General features: G+C 46.6%; 1 long non-coding RNA gene across 2 annotated transcripts in view; it reads left to right on the top strand.

Moving 5' to 3' along the window:
* LOC125698173 (uncharacterized) overlaps window positions 1-14430 on the top strand; it is a 50001-nt gene extending 35571 nt beyond the window's left edge. For both annotated transcript variants that reach the window (XR_007379100.1, XR_007379101.1), the window contains 3 exons: window positions 2584-3880; window positions 6554-6708; window positions 14265-14430. This is a non-coding gene — a long non-coding RNA (uncharacterized LOC125698173). The remainder of the gene's footprint in view (window positions 1-2583; window positions 3881-6553; window positions 6709-14264) is intronic.
* The last annotated feature ends 3379 nt before the right edge of the window (window positions 14431-17809 follow it).

Below are 17809 nucleotides of genomic sequence, written 5' to 3'. Positions count from 1 at the left end.
TCATGTAGAAAGGGGAGGAGGTGACACAGCCCATGATAATTGGACCATTAAATCTAGCAAAGGCACCGACACTTACACAATGTGGCTCAGGGAAACAAACGTTCTGTAGTAACAATAACTCTTCAATAGCAAGCAATAATAAGCAGCTGCAGTCATTTTTTTTTTTTTTTTTTCTGCTGACCTAGAGCTTAATTCTGTTGTTCAGACTCTGGGTCAAATTGTTCTAAACCGCTCCATAAAGGCCAGATAGGTTTGCAGAGATGTGCAGGCGGGACTGAGAGGAAATTTTGTCTCTGAGATAGTTTGCAAATGCCTCTCAAATGTCTGCTTGTGTTTTGTATGCTTCCTCTCTTCCAGCTTCAGAAATCTCTGCACCGGAGAGAACCACCCCAGTCCCCTTGGTCAGATCCCCTCTGTTCAGTGAGTCACCAATTACAAACGATGCCAGAGCTGCCTGAGACAGTCACAAAATTGGCTTAAAAACCTTAGAGATTACAAATCTGGCTTTAACTCTTCTTGTTTGCTGTAGGTCTGGGGAGTAGGGTTTTCATCTCAGAGCCACTTTCTCAGACTTTTCAGTTGTGAGAGCTGAAATGCCAGTTTTGTAATAACAAAAGTGGAATTTAGCATGCGGAGCTGAGGACTGGAGAACAACACCCTATTTCTGAAAGCTTCACAGTAAGTCCAGACTGTCGGGGCTTCCAGAGCTGCTACTCATAATGGATAGTGTCCAGATGAAACTCCTGCTGGTGTCTGCATCTGAAGGTGTTATGCCCTGGTAAAAGGTGTGTGTGGGAGCAGAGAGGCCCCAGACGTCGCTGGAGCTGGCTCTGGTCAGGTATTTTCTGCCGATTCTTACCAGTCTTGTGGCATCCCCAAATGAGGCCCTGGGGATTGCAAAGCAGTCAGCTTTCATTTAAAGCCTGACCTTGGCATCAGGCTGCTAGCATGGCAAGGAAGAGAGATGAGTTAGCTGGCAGGCTGCCTGTATGTGGCAAGGGCTCTTTAAAAGCCTCAGAGGATGCATTAGTTTGATGTCAAAGGCTTTGTTTGTGGCGTTCCCTGGAACGGTTATCCTCCCTCTGTGTCTGTACACATATCTCCTCCCTGTCTGAGTCTCTGAAGCTCCCCCAGCCCATGGCCGAAGAACGCAGGGACAGATGGAGATGGATCCCGGCCTCTGTGGGGACAGCTGCATCCCTGACAGTCCCCTCTGGTCACACACCTGTTAGGAACTATACTTAGCATGGGAAAACTTTCCAGAAAAAAGAAGGCAAGGGAGAAGTGGGGAGGCGGAAGGGCTGGGAATTTGGCCTCGTTCTTCGCAGCAGGTCCTCAAGCTCCAAAATGCCTTTCAGCGATAGCATCCAAAGATGACAATCAGGTGAAAAGCAGGCAACATATCAAGGCGTGCTGGCACTGTTCAGAGACAGCCTGAGTGCGTGATGGCTTCATAAGTCCTGGCTGAGCCGCCAGGAAGCCCAGTGTGTTTGTCCTGCCGGGCCCAGCAGTCCAGATCACTCGGCATATGGGAATGGAGGGTGATACTGAGGGAAGCACGTGCTAGGAAGGCACAGGTGGAACATGCTTTTGCAGCATGTGAGGCAGCACAGGCTCCTTGTCCATCATGTCACCCAGGATTGTTGCAGTACTTCCAGCAATTCAAGCAGTTCTTGGTTCTGGAACACGCAGCAAGCTGTCTGCCTGTGCTCCAGCCTGCCTGCAGCATTCACTGCCATCCATCCACCTGCCCATCATCCCACTGTGTATGCTCCTACCCCTACAGCTCACAGACTGTGTGGAATGAATAAATCCTCCACTTGTGGAATGAAATCCTCCTCTTGGTGCTGTGCAAGGTGAGGGAACGGGAAGCATTTCAGTTTTTCTTCTGTGTATAAATGAGGAGCCTGAAGCTAGTGCTCCTGCTCTGATGCTAACTGAATGTGCAATAAGCTTGCCTGCCAGTCCCCCCTTCTTGCAGCAGCAGTGGAGGCAGCAGACCCAGGTAGGTTTAGAGCCCATGTTTTCTTTTATCTTCCCCCCCCTTGCTGAGCAATGAGTTGCATTTTCACTACACATGGCTCCCGTTGGCCTGATGCCATCTCTGCCACATCACTTGCAGAGTGCAGCAGTCGCTGATGAAGAGTGAAACCCTACCAGTGCTTCCTAACTGCAGGAGGCTCGTGAGGACTGAGAATCCAGCAGCTCTCAATGCCTCCAGAGCTGTCTCCAGCTCCCTGTGCTGCTGACAGGTGGCATTGCTTTCCTGGAAGGACTCACTGCGTGCCTGCCTGCATACCATGCAGGCAGTTAGCATTTCAGTATTTGTGGCCACCTGGGCTGTTGCTTGGCAGAGGGATTTGCTGTACTTAGATGAAAAATACAACAGGAACTTTCATCTGCTCTGTGGGTAAATTGAGCTCATGTTTTCAGTCTCTGCAGCTCTCTGCCGTGTTGTTGTGTCCTCTTAGCAAAAAGTTCACCAGAGAAAATGATTACATTGTACTTAGGAGTCACAAAACACTATGGGAAAACACTAACCATTTTTCCTGGATGATATTCTTAGTGTTTTCCTACCCTCAGGGGAAAGATCAAGAAAAGAAGAGAGAATACCACGTATTCTGAGGACAGCCACAGCATCTCCAGCTGATTGGATATATGGGCAGTGTTCCTGATGGGATAAATCTGTTGCATTCCTGACTGCCTCATCAGGCTTCCTGTGGCACTGGAAGGATTTGCATCAAGCCAGATAGCACAACAGCACTGCAGCAAGGCAGGGGAAAGCTAACATCCCCGTTTCACCAGAGGAAAAGCGATCACCAGAGGAGAGGTGAAGTCCAGGAAGGCTGTGGTGCCTCTGTGGGGTTATGCAGGGTATCTACAGCATAGTTGAAAGACAGGCCTGGGCATAACATCATCCTTTTTGAGTGCCATCAGAAGTGGGATGAAGGCTCTCCTGGAACTAGAGGCACTAGTCAGCACAAACTGCTTCTGTCGATGTGCTTTATTGGACTAGAATCGATGAAGGAGTTTAAAAAAGAAAAAAAAAATGCCCCCCAAAATGGGCTCACTGAGCCAGACCAAGTCATAAACAGATTAGAATGCTGTGGAGGTCAGGTTTCAGCTGGTGTTCATGAAAACAGGGGAGTTCTGGCATTGTTGGAGGGTGATTCATTTCACTGGAATATTTCAGGGAGGAGAACCACACAGGAGTTGGGAGCACAAACCTGCAAAGAGAGGGGTCCTGTGTCGAGTTTCTGCCTCCAACTTCGCCGTTGCAGATTTATGCTGATACCACGTCTATCAGGAAAAGTTATCTGTTTCTGTTTGACTCACATGAAAGCCCATGTGTGGTTATTGCATTCTAAGTTTGCTAGAACTTGTTAATAATTTAGGATAATAAAGTCAGTCAAATTAATTCACCTCTGAAATTGAGCTTATTTGCATTGGCTTGTCTTTTTTGTAACAGATCTCTCTGCGGGCATATGTTTGTATAAGCTTTTTGTATGTGCTCGAGAGTGTTTGTGTGCATATGTAATTTCTTACGACCAGAAGAAGCTGAGCTGGATTTAAACATTGCACAAGAAAAATAGTTTCTCCCTGCCTGTGAATATATTCAGGGAAGGTCCACCCCAAAGTGAAGCCAAATAGAGGGGAAATAAATCCATGGGAAAAATGGGGTTTGTAATGGAAATGCTCTCTTGTCTTAAATTATAGCCAGGCATATTGTGAAGCTGAAACACATGCTGAAGCATCCAGACAGTGCCTCAAGCTGGCCACGCGTTCCCAGAAATAAAGAAAAACACCAGAGCCTACCTGCAGAATGACCTTTCTCCTAACTGACTTGCAGCTCCGAAGCTTTTGTGCTGGAAGAGATAGGGTAAGATACACGAAGTGACAGATTGCTACTGACAGTGAAAGGCTCTTTCAGCTACATTTCTCTGCAGCCACAGTGATATATCCAGGGGCTTGTTAGAGAAAAACAGCACCAGCCAATAACCAGTTGGTCTAAGCCCTAGAGATAGACCGTATGTCCCACACTCTGTTTCCTAATCAACGAGTGTAGAGTGAATTCAGCTGCAGTATTGCTTCTCTCTCACGTGTTCTATGGGAGGGGAACGCACCCGTGTATTTATCTGTGGCAGTGCCTCTATCTATAAATAACAATGTTTGTGTGTGCGTGTGAGTGCATATTTATGTGTGTATGTATTTACTGTGGGCGAGGCTGGCTGTAGAGCGGCCCAGAAAATGGAAATCTTTTTGTGCAAATCATGCTTTTGGAGGAAAGGAGAGCCAGGAGACCAGGGATGATGAATTGGCCCTGAACTGCAAAGAAATTTTTTTTTTTTAAAGGCGAAACAATTTCAGGGAAAGGGTCTCCAAAAAAGTCCAGTTTTGGGAGGTAGCTCAATTGAATTTCTGGTTTCTGGCTGCTTGCCTGGAGGGCCTCTTGTCACTTCTACTTTCTTCCAACAAGGCAGAAGGTGGAATTGACAGCAGCCTTCCTGCCAGGCTGTTAGAGAAGCAGTGAAGCCAGATGCTTCGCCTCCCTGCTCCCTCCCCTTTGCGCAGCCCAAGAGCTGGAGAGTGAAGTTGCTTAACTTTTCCATCTTCGTTCTCCCGTGTTCCTGCTCTTACCCAGCAGAGGTGCTGTGGAATGCAAAAATCAGTGTGTCTGCACAAAGGGGCTCTCAGCTGTTGAGGGATGGGAGCACACATGTTGCATGGCATTGTCACGCTTTTGTCTACAAAAATAAAGTCACACTTTTGTACACAGTGTTGAAGCAGAGAAGCGCGTTGGGAGATGGGCTGGCACACGATCCCCTCCCCTAGTGCACGACCAGGGCAAGTCATTGTGATACGTAATACGTCACGTAATGTTTTCAGAGCTTCCATTCCACTCCTTCTAAACCTGGACTCAACCCGCGCTGTTTGCATAGCTGCATAAAGGTTACATTGAAGGTGATACCTGAAATATGATTTCTTCTACAAGGGCAATACCTTCGGCCCTTCTCTTTTCATCTTTTTATAGGGTTATTGCCTTTAGATGATAAGAAATTTTAAAAGATTTCTGTTGCTGTTGAATTACCAATTCTATATGCATCATTTAACTAGATAATTTGCTGACTCAAAAATTTCTGTGTAATCAAATTGGTTGGCTGTTTTAACATTCATAAATGCTGGTTAAAATGATGTGGAGAATGGGTTCCCCTATTTAGATTCAGCGCAGTAGCAAGGCAAGGTTGTCTAATATTGTTTCTTGAGGTCTGACCTGCACCAAGTTAGGGGTTGTACATTTCCCAGAACACAACCCGCAGAGCTTTTGTTCTCCCTTGTCTCTAGAACCCATTGACTTTGCTGAAGGCATCCAGACATCTCAAAAGCAGTGAGATCATAGGGCTTTATTAAAATGCACACAGCCCTCTTCTCCTTGCTACCCAGAAGTTGCATCACCTTCTACCCAGTGAGTGTTTGTGTTGTTCTTCCTCCTGCCACTGCTCTCTTGATCCCTGTGCCACCTACCCTGGGAAGGAGAGTTGTGATGGAGGCAGGCTTTCCTCCTTGTTTGGCATGCACTGCTGCTTGTGCCAAATCAGGCAGGAATGAACATCAGCCTAGGGCAAACCACGAACATTTGTAGCCTGCAGCAAGGCAAAAAAGGATTGCCCAGAACAGCCTTTGGAAATATTTTAATTATCCTCGGTGAACTGGCAATCAACTAACTTGAGGGAAAGATCACAAGTGGAGACAGAATCTAAGGGGAATTTTATGCTTGGAGTCAAATTTCAGCAACATTTTTGAAGTGTTTCTAATTGGTATCATTTACAGCCATCACCAAACATCCCCAAATCATAACAGTTTGGATGTGTGTGGAAAACAGATCTCAGTTGTGCAGGTCTAGTGCAGCGTTGTGAGATGGATGAATGTGGGGCTTATATAAAAGAGTCTGGATATCAGCCCAACCACCGAGGTCTTTCTGAACAGCTAGATAGTCAGGAGACCTTTTTAATGGACTGTGAATCCAAAAATACATTTGATTTTTTGTATCTCCATACTTGCCAGTGAAAGAAGAGCTGCATCTGCTTAATGTCTTTTGGATCAAGTCATCTGCCAGCCAAAGCAGTCTCTTCTTGCCTGCTTCCAAGAGGCATGAGCTTAAACAACTGGTCTCAGAGTGGGGTATATCTACAGTCTCAGCAGTGAAGAAAGGTGATTATTCCTCCCTAGCAATTCAGTTTCACATGAGGAAATTATCACACACACAGAGGCGTGCACCTTCCTCTGTTCTGTCAACACGCACTGCTAGAAAGATTTATTTCAGTAATAAGGTCCTTGCAGTGAAACTTAACAAAAATGAGGGGGCAAGTTTATTAATTATATATTTTCCAGTTAATGAAACATGATATTTAAAAGAAATAATTGCAGACACCTCCTTTGATGGCACAATTCATTTTCACTAATAAATGGTTTGTGTTTCCTTTTGTTGAACTGATCAGTTACAGAGACAAATCCTGCCTTGTGCTAGGCTCCTCTGATCTCTTTTTATTTGCAGGAGATGAAATGCTCTCCTGTTCAGTGCATGCAGAAGAGACTGGAGCTGAGTTGCTATTTTCGTAACAGTAAAACTACGGCGAGATCTGAATTCTTTGTTCATGTTTCGTCGCTTTGAGGCAAGCAGTGGTGATGAGATCAGACATCAGCCATAGGGTGAGTACAGATACCACCCACACCAGCTCCACCAGCAGACTGCAGTCTGTATCTGGTTCCTCCTGTCTGTCCCTTGCAGCCCTGCTGCAGGCCCTAATAGATGCAGAAGCCTTGTTATACAGGACTCAGGTATGTCTTCCCTCAGGCTGCTTCTAAGCAGCCACTTCCATTTATGCTGGAGTGTTATGTGGGAGCTCTTAGAACACTTCAGCTCAGCATTCAAGGCATTTTCAAAACCTGGTCATGGATATACATCATCTGCCCTCGTAGTAACTTGAGGTTCTCTCTTACAAAGGATGTCCAGGTGAGTTCTTATATGCCCTGATATTAGTGGAGCAGGGACGTTGGTTGGGATTTTTTTTGCAGTATCACTGATATTTTTTATATGCTCCTAACAACTTTCAAGCAGGTTGGCAGATTCTACCTCATGTAGGTGTCCACCTCTCTTTTTCTTTCTGCTACCTGAGGTATACTACAGAGTCTGTGACACACAGCTGAGTGATTTTTATTCCTTCCACTTGAGGGAAGTATCTTACAACATTTTATGCTAGTCCACTGCAGTTGACTCATGCCACCTACTCTTGAAATGCAGCCAACAAGGTGAGAGAATGTTTAAAAAAATTAACAGTGTGCAGATAAAACTGAGAGAGAAAGTAGAAAGAGAAATGGGATAAAACACCACAAGCAGATGAACTTGGTGTGCCTACTAAACACAGAGCCATCCTGAGTGACCGTATGCTGTTCCTTCTTTCATTATTTACTTTACAAGCTGTTGGTGAGGTTGGTAGGTTCTCCCCGTGGTGTTCACTGCAAAATAAACTACGTCAGGTGAAGTCATTAGCTCTAATAGCTATGCACACCTCAAGACAACAGTCCTTCATCACTATGATGTTGATGGGAACTCTCCTAGGAGGTGCTTATCTAAAGGCGTGCCACAGGGATTAGGGTTAGGTCCTTTGGTGTCTTCATCAGTGAGCTGGAAGGGGGGGTAAGCAGCATGTTAATGACATCTGTGGCTGAAACAAAGAGGGAACAATGCAAAGGGCCCTGGTGCCAGCCCAGCAGAAATGGGTAGAATCTGCTGTAGGCTTTCAGTCTGTCTTTGCATTCACTTGATTTTGTAAGTAAAATGAGAAGTCTATGCAACCAAAGAAGTGGTTGGATATTTGTAATGGCATTTGTTCAGCCAGTGTTGGCTACTTTGCTTTATAACACAGGTTATCTGCAGGCCCATCTTGTGAATATTTAAATGTGTGAGTAGTGGAAGGAGCAAATCTGGATGGAGGCTTGCCAGCACGGAGGGAAGTAGAGTGTGTGGGTTGCGTGTCTCTTTCTCACGTGTGCACGTCTTCCAATACCTTCCAGACAGATTGTCATCCAAACAGCTCTGACAGCTTGCAGGCATCAATCACACAGACTCCGCAATAACTCTGCAAGGTCAGGAAGTGGGATCAGGTGGGGGAAAATCTGTGTCACTTTGTTCCTCTAAGGAGCAATTTGTGCCTGAACAAGGAGAGGTGAACAGAGGGTAGCAGTGACTCCTGCAAGAGTGCAAATTTGCTGCAGAGCTTCCCTGATGTGCCTAGAGCCAGGGATGGGAGCCAGGTCTGCTGAACCCCCATTCCCTGCCTTGACCACTAGAAACACTTCCTTCCCACAGAAGCCTCACTGTGAAACCACCCACAGGAGAATGGCTTTGTTATTTGGCAAGGGGAGCCAAAGCTCTGCTCTATCCAATCCACAGGCACATTTCTGGTGTTACGTGTTTACTAAAATCTTGGCTTTGCTGGTCTGGAGAGAATAAAAGTTGATTGTTCATCAGCCAGGGATTGGCGTCTCCCTGCCTGTATGTGTAAATATCTCTGTACAGCCCTACCAGACCACGGGGAATGTTTGTGGTGTGCAGCCTGCTTGTGTTAGAAGCCTTCTCTCTCCTCTGCAATAAACACATCTCTTGTTACCTGTTCTCTCTAAGGCTTTTCTCGTCTCTCCTATCCTTAACTTGGCTACTTTGGCTTCAACGCCTTGTGATAGCTGGATTGATGTATTTATTTAATAATAAAACTTAAAGAGCTAGTTGTTTTCTGCATCACCGTGTCCCAGCCACTGCCTGTCTGTGGAGCCGGGTCACGATGGGGTTAACTTAGAGAAAAGCAGGGCTACTTGGTGTGAGTATCATCCCTGCCAGCCCTGCTGTTCCTGCTGCCTCTCAGCCTTCTCCCAGTAACCCACCTTCTCCTGAGTTGGCAGGAAAGACTGTTGCTGTTCAGGCTGTCCTGACCTTACCAGTTCCATCTCTCACCATGTGGAATGGATCATTTAAAAGGGAGTTCACAGCCCAGGTCTACAGAAAGAACCATATGACAATAGAGAGAAAATGACAGAAGACTACAGCAGGGGGATGGGCTTGCCATGCCTTTTTTCTCCTATGCACATCCTGCTAGGTGTCACAGTATGTGTTTGCATGTCTCTCATGGCTCTGTGCACCCATGTCTGAATGTGGCTGTGCAGATTTGGGCACATGGGCTTGTGGGTTGGAGCAGATCCTCTGTGCAGAGCACCGCTGCTGCATCAGATCCCAGTTTTGTTTTAAAACAGAAGTAAGAAATCTGCATTCTGGATTTTGTTCTGAGGCATCTGCTGCTCCACATCTGAAGGCACTCAGCTCCTGACTAGTGTAGCAAAGTGTTCCCCAACCCCACAGCTTCACACGCTCAACTGATAGATCTAATGGAACATTTTGCTGCTTTGGAAGACTTAATGTTATTCAGCTTCCTGAAATCCTGAGTTCTGTGATATCTACGTGACAGCACTGCTATGAGCAGAAGTCAGTCTAACTGGCTCATCGCTAATGTTTTCCTGTCTGTTGGTTTTACAGCCGAATAATGAAACTCACTTCCCATCACACTCTGACCTTGGCTTTGCAGAGTGTTCAGGTGCATCTTAAAGACTTGGTTTTTCAAAAGCAGAAGTCTGCCACAGCTGCAGCTCAGTGCAGGGAACGGCTCGTTGCCTTGAACACTTTGTTTCCCTGAACGTGCAGTTCTTCCTTTAGGATGAAGTCTGTATCGTCAAAATTTCCGCCCATAAAACTGAAAACATTGAGACTGTTTTGCATATCAGCAACAGAATGAAGAAAGCACAGGCAATCAGGACCCCAAATAATTATGTTTATCATCTATTATCATCGTGCAGGGCCTGACTGCAAATAAGCACTTCTAGCTGGCTGCTTGCAAGAACAGAAGGCAGGGAGTACCATTAGAGAGCCCACTGATTATTTAAAAGGATACCAGCCAGCTGCTGAGCAGTGCAGCAGGGCATTCTCTGGGCTGCGAGCACCTATTTATTATGTATGTAAAAAACAAGGACATGTCCAGTGCTGAACCCTTGTGTGTGTGTGCAGGTATTAGAAGGTTTGGTTTCTAGAGGTAGACTGCTGGGGAAATAACAACCCAGCTCCATTCTGGCTGATCCTGGGATTTTGGAAGGTGTAATCTAGAAAAGCCTACCATTGCTTGAGCCCTTCTCCATGAAGGGGATTCTTCCAAGGGAACTCTCTGATGTTTCCCCTCATGGCTTTGTTTGCTCCTCCCTAGCTTCATGCTGCTTTGGGGACATATAATCCTAAACACAGACTTCACGACTGAGTTTCCGACTAGCAGAAGTATCTTCCACCATACTGCTGCACAGTCTCAGGGCGCTTGTCAGAAATGTCCAAGCATCTTCAGGTGATCTGAGTTCAGAAAATACACCCAAAACTGCTGCATTCTTGAAGGTAAGCAGCAGAAAGCACCTTCTCCTACCCACATCCTTACAGCTCAGTCCTGTCTGTCCAACTGCTGCACTGCAAGAGGGCCCAAGTATGCCCTGGCTGCAGTGAGTGCTGTGGATTGCTGCAGTCGGCCACTCTTACTAGAAGATCTTACTAGAAATCTGCTTAAAGGTAGAAATCTTAAGACTGATAGCACAGGAAGAGTTAAAGCCAGATTTTGTATGCAGTATGTAGTGAAATTAGTTGGAATCCCATCAAAAGTCTGTGCCTCTTCATCTCTAGAACTTCTGAGATGCTGTACGTTTACTTATTTTGATGTTCAGAGCTATAAAGTGGCTGTCTAAAATTCTTATTTTCCATGATGATCTCCAGATGAGGATGTAAGATCTCTCCTATTGGAGGCCAATCCTGAGGTGTTTCTGTGTGTACAGGAGAGCTATTTCTCATCCTCTGAGTATCTGTCAGTGGGAACTGGTGTTTCTCTTGCAGACACCACCCTCTGCCAAGAACTCTCCTTTACCAAGGCTCTTACGAACTACTTTCAAAATTGGAATGCTTTTTTAGAGCCAGACATTGATGTCAGTGCATTTTTACTGAAATGCAAATGCAACCCAATCAGCATTTCACTCCCACACTTCAGTTTTTTTCCTTCAGATTACTTTTCCATGGGTGCTCTCTCCTTCTGGCTTATCTAGAAGACTCTGGCAATGCTGTCAAGGCAGGCACTGTTCACCTGCATCGAAAGGACACCTGTCTGAGGGCCAGAGCCAGGTACTTCTGCTGAGGAGACCTGAGCTCTGTGGTGTGCTCTGTGTCTGGAGGAGAGTCCTGCTTTTACTAAGCAATGGTATTATGCCTGCTGTTTGAAGGCCATAGGGTCCTACAGGCACAGGACAATGCTGTGTGAAAGGAACCCCATGGGGTTTTCAGTCTAGGCCCTTGCTCAAAGCACAGACAACTTCAATGCTAGGTCCAGTTGGTCTGGACCTCATCCAGATTTACAAATATATCTCTGTTTGTGTATTCCTCTGCCTCTCTAGGCTCCTGTCCAGCTCTTAACCACATTCACTGTGAAAAATGACTGCACAGCGCCTATCCTGGAGCTGGGTGCTCAGTAGCTGAGTGGGAAATCTTTTCCAAAATCTTTGCCCTTTTCTGTGCCCAGGAGATAGGAGGCCAGAATCCATCTCACTTAATCTGACAGTATCCATCCAAACAGATTAGCTTTTGGGAGGGTAGAGCAAGCAATGCATATATTTCTAGGTCTGGGTTCCATCTTAACCAAACCTTTCTCTTACTTATGCCCAAATGAGAAGAGTCTTTCCTGATTTTGGCCTAAGAGGACTTGTTCTTTTAAGGCCCTTCAGGTCTGGAGTAATCCTAGACCACTGAATTCCTGGACCAGCTAGTGAAAGGAAGATGAGATGATGGGAGTCAACCAGGGCTTTTATGGGAGCTGTAGAACCCGGAGCAGGGTGGTGAAGGAAAAGCCCAGAAACTAGTGAGCCTGCCTAGGCAGAGGCATTTCATTGACAGTGTGTTTGCTTCTGTTTCGCATTGGTGAGTAGAAACAGAATCATGTTCTGAACCAGATTTTGGGGCAAGATGTCTCTAGGCTGGGGCCACAGTCTGGCTGCTGTGGGGTGAGCACTTGGATCCCGGGGCTGAAGGCTGCTGCTGGCTGCAGTGAGGAGGTTCTGGAGCTGTGGGGCAGAACCTCTGGACTTTATGTAGCATGGGAGGTGTAGAACAAAGCCTCAGGTGCTCAGGAACTGTACAATCACAAGATGAAAGGAGGAGGCCTATCCCAGAGGGCTCCCCACTGAAGTGTGAGACTGGTGGAGGTGAGCAAGGAGCTGTGAAGTGATTCTGACTGTGATCTTGGTGCTGTGCTAATGGCTGCCAAGCTTCCTGCAGAAATCACAGCCAAAGAAGATTTTGAAGAAGACAAGTAAGCAGCTCTGTGGGTGTTCTTCCCATCTAAAAGTATGAATAAAGAAAAGCATGACTTCCTTGAAAATCTGGTGGGTGGACTGGTGCTATGAGCTGATAGAACATGGGGGCTGATTCCTTCATAATGAATGAGAGATGGCAGATGGGGAGAGACAAGGAAAGACCTTCAGCATTAATGTAGTAAATCGACTTCTGAGACTGCTGGGATGGTGGCTTTGGTTGTTTTTTTGGTTTTTCCTTGATACAAAAGAGAAGAGGGAGGCTATTTGCCTGAGGGTAATGAGAGATATTAGAGGTAAGTACAGTTGGTCCTCTGTCTCATCCAAAGCAAAAACCAGCTTCAAAGCACTGAGATAGGATGGTCTCCCTGGTATTAAGGAAGGCAGGACGCTTGGGGCTGGTCCCACTTCCTTTTTGCTCTTGTTTTGCAAGAGAAGATGAAGAGCTGATGCCCCTTCAGACCAGTAATGACTTCACAGCCCTACTTTTTCCCCCAAAGCCTTTCCTCGTACACGCTAACGAGTCTGAGCCTACTTCATGGTGCATGCAGTAATTGTGGTTTTAATTATGCTCTGTGTTTTTGACCATCTGTTGCGCTCTTTTCAGAATCTGTTTCAGTTCTGATATCCCTTTTGAGATGAAGGGACCACAAGTGCACAAAGTATCCAAGGTGTGGATGAATCATAGGTTCTTCTGTTCTTTTTTCTCATTCCAAATGATTCATACCACTTGATCTGTTTCTTGATGCTAACTGAGCATTAAGCTGACGTTTTCATGGAACTGACAGCTATATGTATGTGGAAAAATGAGAGCCCACAAAGAGGAGTGATGTCTGCAGGACAGGAAAAGACAAGGTTTTTTGGGAATATCACAGGAGTCTGAAGGCTGTATGGAGCCTCCCAGCATGGAGCCCGCTTGTGAGAGAGACCAACAGGCAGTTGGTGGTGTCAGGAAGATAGTGGAACTTGCTGATAGACATGAGAGCAAGCATAGAACACCTCATCTTTGAACAAGAGTAGCAAAATGAAAGGTTAATGAGCCAGAGAGCTTGTTAGGAAGAGAGCAGCTGCAAGCTTGGGCAGGGGACTTGCAGCAATATCTTTAAAGAGGACTACATTCAGAGCTGGCAATAAAATGGGCTGCACAGGCGGATGCACATCGCAGATCTGACTCTGATTTGAGTTTGTGTGTGAGGATGACATGGGATGCATGCCTGAAGGACGTGCAGGTTAAACGCAAGTTATGTGGTTACCACGTGTGGGTCAGACCCTCCATAACCTTGGGGCAGTCTCATTCCAGGATCCTCTTTTGACTTTTGTCAGCTGCTTCTCATCATATCTTCTGAGCATCCTTTAAGGATGCCCTGGACTGCCTTGATGCGACTTCTGCTCTTGCTGTTTTCTTATTCTTGGAGAGTGCTGAACATAGCTCACCAAATTACTTGAGGGGTTTTCTCTCTTATTCCAGTATTCTGCAGGCAGGTTCCTTTCCAATACAATCCCTTACCTGCAGGGTTAGGTGCTAAGCATCAGTTATGTGAGAGGACTGTAAATGAGGTTCCTTCAAAAACTAGTTCTGTTTTGCTTAAGGCCATAAAGGGAAAACTGCTGTGTTTCCATTAAATTCCCTTTGTATCAATCTATAGAGCTCACTGTGGGCGAGAGGTGCTAGGATCCCAATGGGCTGCTAATTAATTACCAACCCCACATTCTTTATTGGCAATGCGGGGCCTTCCGTCACTGCCTCTTGATAGTTAATTAGGTGAAAGCCAAGGAAAGGCTCTGTTTCAGTGGCGATCAGTTAACGTTCCTTCTGGCTTTATTCCTTGCAGACACTTCTTGGCAGTGTGAGGGAAAGCCAAGACTGAGCATATGGTTTGTTGCAAGCTCTGACCTTCCCAGTGAACTGGGGCAAAGCCAAGCGCCTGGAATTTCCATCGAGTGCCATTCAGAAGCCTGCATGATGCTGTGGAAAGCCTCTGTGCCATTTCTGGGAAAAGAAAGCCATGGGTAAAGTGCCAGTTGCTCTTCTCTTGTATTATTACCTACTAGGCAAAATGAACAGCTATGGTAGCACAGCAGGAGAAGGAGACTTTTTTTCCTTTTCCAGACCTGGTGGTAAACAGCAGCACAGCCGCATGGAAGCTCTCAGGTAGGGACTTGCTGGCCATGGGTGCCCCTTGTGTGGCTCTGTGAAGTCAGGGGCCCATTGGATAGCAGATTGGGAAGCCTGAGGGCACACTTCTACAAGCCACACATGCAATCTGTTGAGATCTTAGTCATCATCGGAGGAAAAAGCACGTTTGGGATGAGTTTGGAAACTCTCCAGCCATTCTAAGTGTGAAATCTGCAGCTGGCTGGCCAGGAAGAGACCTTAGATAAGCAAAGCGTAACTGCTCATGGCTTGCCAAGATCTGGGTGGGAAAAGCCTTCCTTTGAAGAGGATTTCCCATCTTCTCCCAAGGACTCCCTCGCTGCTGAGCTTTTTTTTGTTGCCCCAGCCTCGTGGCTAGGATTTCTATTTCTCAAGTCCTTGAAGCTCATTGCCCTCTCCGATTCCTCACAGAGTTCACTGCAGCCTGGCTCAGGTCACAGAGCTGTTTACTCCTTCACTGGAATCTGCTTTGTATGGAAATGATTTTGACTTTATTTTCCTTTTGCTGTGCAGCCACCTAATTACTTAACATTATATTGCAGCCTCTTCCTACAGCATTGCCAAAGTGCTCATCAAAGCCTCTCTGCCCTAGCACTGGGGGAGGATGGGTGGATTGTTAGTCTCTCTGTGTTCAAGGTTAGAGATGTTCCCTTCTCTCATGGACTAGTGACTCTTCCAGACACATCTTTAGCCTTGCCATTCAAGATCAAAACCAGAAGCAGCTGGGAGCGCGTTAGAGTAATGTGCACTCAAAGGCAGCACTTTGTTTCCTGTAAGTGACTATCAGCTATCAGCTGAGCCCGTGATGTGCTGAAATCGGACTGATTTGCCCCGCAGAGGGGAGCAGCTTGTCTGGGAGCTGCTATGGAACAGCCAAGGCTGAACACACACAGTGGCATGCTAATGACTACCTTGTCTCTCTTGCTTCTGCCCTGTGTCTCCTGCTAGAAAGGTTTCTGATGGGTGATAGCAGCAAGTGTTTCCATAGAGCAGACTTCACAAAGCTGAGGTTCCTCCAGACCCTTGAGAGGCTGTTCTGGAATATCACATACTTGGCATAACTGGATCCATTTGGTCTTGGGATGGTGATTGGGATTGGTTTTGGGATTATTTGGTCTCCCTCCTGTCTTGACAAAACAAGGCTCCTAAATCACCATATTTCTCCTCTTTATGCACGTACTGAGTGCCAAAGGCTAACACAGGAGAAACATATCCCCACTGGCAATGATTTCTCAAATATGTGATGTCCTAGAGACGAGGTAGTATGCTGGGCAGAAGGGGGTGTGTGAGAAAGCAAGAGGCTTGATTAAACAGTCTGCACTCAGATTTAATGCATGTGCACCTAAGCTGCCTGCAGAGAGCAGCTGCTGGGGCCTGGCTGGTGTTCCATGCTGCATGCAGCACTGCAGCACTGGGAGGGAAAGCAAGGGCAGGACTTGAAGGGGCCAGAAATAGAGCAGGAAATTTTGGAAGGGCAGTGGGCAGAGTCATGGGAGCCAGATCTGCTCTTGGATGGCAGCTGTTGCATCCTTTTGCTCAGCAGGTACGTTCTTGCTTTCTCAGGAAGAGTTGGCTTTTCAGAAGAGAGGGAGAAGAGAACAGAGAAAAAACTGGAGGGAAAAAGAGAGGAAATAAAAGGAAATAGAAGACAAAGGAAAAGACAGCAAATGGCTGGAAGAATTAGACATGGAGTATAGAAAGGACTGTATGTCCCCAGTTGCTTTGAGCACTCAGCAGATCCTGTGGTGTGTCTGCTTTATTACTGACAGAGTTCTCCCTTCTGTCGGCTTGTTTCCTAATTGCTGGTCTTGTAAACTGCTTGATTTATGGCTCTGTTCATCAGTTCTGGCCCTCGGGTATAACATGCTTTTCCTTCCAGGCTGGGAAGTGAATAACGAATTAACAGCCTGCCTCAGGTTCAGTAAGAAGCTAAGCATTCAGGGATCTTTATTGTGATGCACGTGCCAAATCTAACTGCTTAATTTTTACTTCTCATTCACGGATGCTATTCAACGACTTCTTCCCCAGGGCAGCAGCTGTGTCATGGATGCTTGGTGCCTTTGAAGTGTCCCACAAGTGAAGCCACCAAGGAATGGATTTGCAGTTGGTTTGCACAGAGAACTCAATCTGTTTCCTCGCAGCTTGCTTTGGAGCTGACATTGTGTGCCATACACGCTTGTCTCGGACAAACTTCCTTTCAGTGCAGCTGAGGGATGAAGATCAAGGCAGAGAACAAACAGGCCTGCTGAGCTGAAGCTGTGACCCCCCGGTGTGCAAGCAGCCTTCAAGCCAGCTCCTGGCTGTCCTCCCCACATTCAGTGCTGAAAAGAGGTTTGTCCTAGGCCCTGAAGTAGGGTCCCTGGAGTCAGTGCAACTTTCATCCTTTATTGAGTACTTCTGCCCCCACAGTCCTTGGTGGCAATGTTGTGCCTTCTGCACAGCTCTGATCCTCATGGCTTCATGACTGCACCACTGTGTGCTGGGTTTATGGAGCATCTGGGCCTTGGAATTGTGAGGTTTGTGCATCCCTGCAGCCGTGGACCGTGAGGATGGGAGCTCCCTGTGCTCCAAGCATGGGCTGTTCTCATTGACTAGGACTATGGCCAGGAGGTGATGTCAAGTTCATACAATAGCTCTACAGACACACTGCAGCAGAGTCCTCCACGCCTGGCAGCATGGCAGAGGCTTAAAAACCTGTGTGAAGGAAGAAAGCTCTCATACAGGACAGAAAAGCTACTGCAAAAGTGCAGTAGCTGTTCTGCAATCATAAGGCTGTGCAAGAACTAGCTTGGGACTTGCAGGTCTCAAGCAGTTTAAGTCGACAGGTCCCCTCAGGACTTAGCAGTCCTGCCCTTGAACAGCCCCTTAGGATGCTGCTGCTCCCTGTGAGCTGCTTTGTTGCTGCAACATGAAAGGGGGAATTCAGGAGAATGGCTTTGTCTGTGCCCTCTGCTTGCTGCTATAGGAACAGGGGGCTCAGCTCTGTCTCACGAGAGGCCGTGAGTGAAAGAAAGAGCTTGGAAAGTCACGTGGAACATTTACATAAAGGCCCCACAGGTGCTGTAAAAAGTGTGTTAGAGGGAAAATTTTAGTGCAGTTTTAGTTCTGATCAGTCCTCACTTGTCTGCAAGAGCTCAGCATGCTTGGGAGCTCTGCTGGATGCTTTTTCTCTTCTGAGAATCCTACAGCAGTGAGTTGCTGCTGTCTGGATTTTCTTCTTAG

This window comes from Lagopus muta, chromosome 10 (genome assembly GCF_023343835.1).
Source record: "Lagopus muta isolate bLagMut1 chromosome 10, bLagMut1 primary, whole genome shotgun sequence".
In the NCBI taxonomy this organism is placed as follows: Eukaryota; Metazoa; Chordata; class Aves; order Galliformes; family Phasianidae; genus Lagopus; species Lagopus muta.
This window is presented reverse-complemented; position numbering and strand designations above follow the sequence as displayed.